This window comes from Ursus arctos, unplaced genomic scaffold (assembly GCF_023065955.2).
Source record: "Ursus arctos isolate Adak ecotype North America unplaced genomic scaffold, UrsArc2.0 scaffold_22, whole genome shotgun sequence".
Taxonomy (NCBI): Eukaryota; Metazoa; Chordata; class Mammalia; order Carnivora; family Ursidae; genus Ursus; species Ursus arctos.
In genome coordinates, this window is record NW_026622897.1 from 55,041,181 (window position 1) to 55,047,222 (window position 6,042).

The window sequence follows — 6,042 nt, forward strand, 5'->3', positions numbered from 1 at the left end:
GTGGGCGCGCTCTCGAGCCGGCCTCCCGGTCCCTGCCCTTAACCTCTGGGCGCCGAGCCCCAGTTCGCAAGTAACCGCCGTCGCCCACGGCCCCTCCGCTCAGGTCGCGCTCCGAGCTAGGGACCCAGAGACCCCTCACACCCGGACCCTGCCCTGGAGGCGCTCAAGATCTGCGCGGGGAGGCGACACAGGCACGAGGCACACGCAGCGTGACGGCGAGGAGGAGGGGACTGAAGGGAAGAGGCCCTGCTTTCGGAGGTGACGGCGTTTGAGCTGGAACGCGAGGGCTGCCGTAGGTAGGTGCTGGCCAGGAGGAGAGAGGAAGATTGCGGGCAGCGGGAAGAACAGGTGCAGAGGGTTGAGGACATAGAAACTGCCAGGGGACAGAATCTCGTGGAAGGACAGGAGGCAGAAGAGCGCCCGTGGAGAGCGGGGTTTAGGGGCTCAGTTCGCAGAAAATGGAGGTCCCTGAGAGTGAAGGGAGGCAGCCGGTTTCATCCGGCAAATCCCGGGCCCAGAAGGCAGAAGCGGCTGGCCTGAGGTTGCACAGGAGTGGGTGGCTAACGTGACCTGCAGCCCCGTGTCCGGTCTCGGGGCTTATCCGTTCCCTCTCGTGGGGCGGCCTCTGGAGGAGTAGCCACATCTCGTGCAGGTGCGCTTGACAGTGAGTCACGGGTTGCAGGTGATAAACTGTCTCCAGCAAGACTCCCGGCCAGAGCTCTGCAGGCATGGCTGCTATGAAGAATGAAAGGAGGGGTTCGCTGGACCCGGCCTCACCCTGCTCTCGGTGAGTGAATGCGGAGCTGTCTATCCCCTGGAAACGGAGAGAAATCGGGCGCTACTGGGGAGCCACACAGGCCCTGGACGTGACAGGTCTTTTGAGATGCCCATGGTGGGACGGGTCACAAGCGACACCCCCGGATGATGTACCCCTGCTATGCTTCGAAACCACCCTGAACTGAGCTCAGTGCCCCACATTTCCTTTGCACCAGCTCCTCTGGAACACCTTCCCCTCTAGGCCCACCGACTCCTACTCATGGGTCCCGTCCTCCAGGAAAACGTCCCTGCCCCTTCACTGAGTGAAGGCCTTTTGACCTGAGCCTCATTCCAAGCCTCGCCTGTCTGTTGAAGGAGTGGGTGTAGGTGGTAACAATCTCCTACGTGCCCAGGAGACTCCGTGTACCATGGAGACCCAGAGCCAGCTGGTGACAGTGAATAGATGATATTTCTCTCAAGTGAGGAGTTGTTTTGGGGTGAGGGGTTCCTAACCCTTTTTTACCTCACTCTTAGGAAATTTGAAATAATTTGTCGTTTTTAAATAATAGGATGAAGAAGCGATTGATTTGGACTAAAAATATTTATCTTCTATCTTTAGAATATGAGAGATTGTGTTATGAAGTTCACTTAAAATCTTAGATAACATTCATAGTAAAAGCAACACATTCCTATTTTTCACATTTAACATGCTGTTTCATGTATCTTCGTGTAAGGAAACCATGATTCGATGACCAATGTATATAAAAAGTGACTAAATCATACTTGAGAGACCTAGTGCACTTTAGAATATGTAGCGGGCCCTTGAACAACAGGGGCTTGAGCTGTGCAGACCCACTTGTATGCGGATTTTTTTCAATAAATATGGTACTGTATGATGGGAGAGAAAGAAACAAAGGCCAGGCTTTGTTGTGGCTTGGCTACTCGGCCCTCCCTTGGAGTCTCCAGGCCCAATTCCTGAGACATACAGATTGTAACACTCCTATAGCTCCCCTCGAGGACTCTAATGTTTTACCACTGTAGCTTTGCTCTTGTTGGTGTTACTTCCCTCTGCTAGCCGTGAACACCCCCCAGAGATATATGTTAGCAACTACCTTCCAAGCATATGGCCCACTGACACACATCTGAAGGGTCTCAAGACTGATGTTTTGCTAGACAGTGGTAAATAACCTCGCCTTAGCAGCAGCCAGCCACTCAAGGCCCTGGAAGGCCTTGCTTCCAAATTCCCCAGACACTTATGCTCTAACCCCCACTAACTAAAATGTGTTTCATCAGTCACTCCCCACAAACGCAAGTGCAGCTCTTTCCGCCCACAGGTCCTGTCCCTGTGCTATAATAAAAGCACCTTTTTGTACCAAAAACATCTCAAAAATTCTTTCTTGACCATCCACTCGTGGCCGCACATCACTGTAGATGTATTTTCTCTTCCTTATGATTTTCTTAATAACGTTTTCTTTTCTCTTACTCTATTATTGGAAGTCAGTATATAATACATATAATATACAAGATGTGTGTTAATCGACTGTCTGTGGTATTGGTCACAGTAGACTATTAGTAGTTACGTTTTAGGGGAGTGAAAAATGATACGTGGATTTTTTACTGTGCAGGGGTTGGTGCACCTAATCCCCATGTTGTTCAGGGGTCAACTGTAGTTTAAAACTCACATCCAGGTTAGGCATCTCCCAGCAGCTAGAGCGACTATTTAAAAACCTTAATCAACTCAGGTCACTGTAATTTAAAACCCTCCAGGGGCGCCTGGGTGGCTCAGTCATTAAGCGTCTGCCTTCGGCTCAGGGCGTTATCCCGGCGTTATGGGATCGAGCCCCACATCAGGCTCCTCGGCTATGAGCCTGCTTCTTCCTCTCCTACTCCCCCTGCTTGTGTTCCCTCTCTCGCTGGCTGTCTCTCTCTCAAATAAATAAATAAAATTTTAAAAAATAAATAAATAAAACCCTCCAAAGGGTTTTCCAGCATATTCCATCCAGCATATTCAAAGCAAATTTCAGATCCTTTATCATGGCCTGCAAGGTCCTGCTCTCATCTCTGACTTTACGTCTTTCTACCCTGTGGAGCAAAGCCTTATTCGCAACACTGAATAACTGCCCAGCTCACTCCCACGTTGACTATTTGCCTTGGATATTCGCTATTTCTGGTGCTCTTCCTTCAGATCTTTTAAGGGCTGACACAACCCCCTTTTTTTTTCAGAAGATCTTCCCTGTTCATCCAATCTGAAATAGCGTCTGTTCCAGTCAATGTCCACAACATCTAATTGTTCTTCCTCTCAGAGCACTTCTCACTCCCAGGGAGGATCATTGTTCTGTGCTTGTTCAGTTGTTTTCGATCTGTCTTTCCAACCTGACTGGAAGATTCGGGAGAGCCAGGACCAAGTCAGCTTTGATCCCGGCACTGTCTTCAGCCCTAGAACAGGACCTGGCACCACCTGAGGTGATCAGTCAATATTGCTGTTGCTGTGGTATCAAAACCATACAAAACCAGTTCTAATGGCCCAGGGCTTAGAAGCTGTGAATTCAAACTTGTAGCTATATTGGGTGCCTGGTGCCTCAGTCGGTTAAGCGTCTGACTCTTGATCTCAGCTCAGATCTTGATCTCAGGGTCGTGAGTTCAAGCTCCGCATTGGGCTCCACCCTGGGCACGGAGCCTACTTAAAAAATAATAGTAAGGGACACCTGGGTGGCTTGGTTGGTTAAGCGTATGCTTTTGGCGCAAGTCATGATCCCGGGGTGCTGGGATCGAGTCCCGCATCCAGGCTCCTTGCTCTTCGGGGAGCCTGCTTCTCCCTCTGCCTGCCACTCCCCTCCTTGTGTTCTCTCTCTCTGACAAATAAATAAATAAAATATTTTTTAAAATAATAATAATAATTACTAAAAAATAAAAAACCAAATTGTAGCTATATCTAATTGAAAAATAAATCACATGCACATAGCCAAAAATTTAAATAGTACAAGGGTGAGACTTTTTGCCACACACCATCATACTGGCCAGGTTGGGATAGGCTGTTCCGTGGTCTTTTGTTCTCCATTACTTAATACATGTATTTCTTAATAGCTCTCATGATTCTGCGTGAACAGTCACGTTGGCTGAGCTCAGCTAGATGATTCTCACTTCGAGGCTCATGTGGTCGCAGCCACAAGCCGGAGTGGAGTCATCTGAAGACTCAGTGGGACTAGTTGCTAATTATGGCTGACTTGTTCGGCTGGCAGGAGATGCTGGCTGTTGGCTGGAAGGCTGATTAGAGCTGAAAACCTGAGTGCCTACATGTAGCCCCTCCATTTGGTTTCTCAGAGCATGGTGGCTAGATTCTGAAAGGAAACATCTCCAAACGAGCATTCCAGCAGGCAGTGAGCTGCTAGTCCTGTACGGCTCGAGCCCAGAAACTAGCCCAGCATCGCTTGCTCTGCATTCTGTTGTCCAAAGCAATCACGGTCCAGCCCAGATTCAAGGACAGCCCAGATTCAAGGACACGGTCCAGCCCAGATTCATAGATCCAGCTTTCAGTGAAAGAAGTGTCAAAAAAATCTCTGGCCATCTTTAATTCATTATATGTGGCACCAAATAAACCTTCAAATCTTAGTGGCTTAACGCACAAAGGTTTACTTCTCACTCACATCCCAGCGCGGGTAGACCATATCGGTGCGCTGTTCTCCTCCAGCAGTGACTCAGATCCCAGCTGCTTCTACCCAGCATCGCCATCATCTCAAAGCTCTTTGATCCCAGCTGCTTAGATGGGGGGTGGGGGAGGGGGAGTGGAAAGCTTTCACACTGACAATTACCTTGGACCTGAAGTGCCACAATCTTCCGCCTACACTCTTAGTGATGAGATCACATCTACTGGAACGGTTGGGAAATACAGTCTTCCCTTGTCCCCCGGAAGAGAAAATTTGTATGACGCACACCAATTTCCCAGTCTCCTTCTCTAGAAGTATCACCATTAGCTAGTATGTATCCTTTCAGAAATATTTATGCGTATACAAACATACAAAAATACAAAACACAGTTCCACACGTTGCTTCTTTATATAACAATACATTTTCAATATGTAGAGAACTTTGTGGGTTTTTTTGTTTTGTTTTGTTTTGTTTTGTTTTTGAGAGAAAGAGAGTTGGGGAGAGGGTTAGAGGGATAAAGAAAATCTTAAGCAGGCTCCACACCCAGCATAGAACCCAACACGGGGCTCGATCGCATGATCCTGAGATCATGACCTGAGCTGACATCAAGAGTCAGACACTTAATGACTGAGCCACCCAGGTGCCCCTAGAGAACTTCCCATATCAGAATATTTAGATCTACCTCATTCCTTTTAAGACTGCAAAGCATCTCATTATGTGAATGAACTGCAGTTTATTTAATCAGTCCCATATTGATAAACATTTAGGCTACTTCCCATTATTGGCCCTTACTATGTTACGGCATACAGCCTTATACGTAGATCTCTTTTTAAGTGTGTTAATGGACCTGTAGGAAAATTTCTATAAGTAATATTTAGAATATATCTACTCAGTCATTATCTGACCCAGTAATGTCCATTTAGAAATGTAATAAAAATGCAGACGGTTGCTGTGGGTGTCATCAGAGCAGTGGACAAGAAGGCAGCTGGAGCTGGCGAGGTCACCAAGTCTGCCCAGAAAGCTCAGAAGGCTAAATGAATATTATCCCCAATACCTGCCACCCCAGTCTTATCAGTGGTGGGAGAACGGGCTCAGAACTGTGTCAATTGGCCATTTAAGTTTAATAGTAAAAGGCTGGATAATCATAACAGTGCATCGTAAAACCTTCAGAAGGAAAGGAGAATGTTTTGTGGACCATTTGTGTGTGTGTGTGTGTGTGTGGCAGGTTTAAGTTATTAGTTTTTAAAATCAGTACTTTTTAATGGAAACAACTTGACCAAAAATCTGTCACAGAATTTTGAGACCCATTAAAATACAAAAGTTTAATGAAAAAAAAAAAAGAAATGTAATAAAAATGAAGTAATTCACAACCTCAGCAAAAACTAACAGACGTAGGAATATACCCAAGAAAAATTTTACAAGCTGCAGGGGCACTTGGGCGGCTCAGTCAGTTAAGTGTCCAACTCATGGTTTTGGCTTGGTCATGATCTCAGGGTCGTGATCTCAGGGTGATGAGGTCAAGCCCTGTGTTGGGCTCCACACTCAAAGGGGAGTCTGCTTCCCCTCTCCCTCTCCTTCTGCCCCTGCTCTCTCTCTCTCTCTAAAATAAAAATAAATCTTTAAAAAAAAATTTACAAGTTGC

At 47.0% G+C, this 6,042-nt stretch overlaps 1 long non-coding RNA gene across 1 annotated transcript; it reads left to right on the plus strand.

Moving 5' to 3' along the window:
• Positions 1 to 100: 100 nt before the first annotated feature.
• On the plus strand, positions 101 to 5,782 carry LOC113269280 (uncharacterized). Its single transcript, XR_003321391.4, has 3 exons — positions 101 to 296; positions 683 to 787; positions 2,980 to 5,782. It is a non-coding gene; the product is annotated as an uncharacterized LOC113269280 (long non-coding RNA).
• Positions 5,783 to 6,042: the final 260 nt, after the last annotated feature.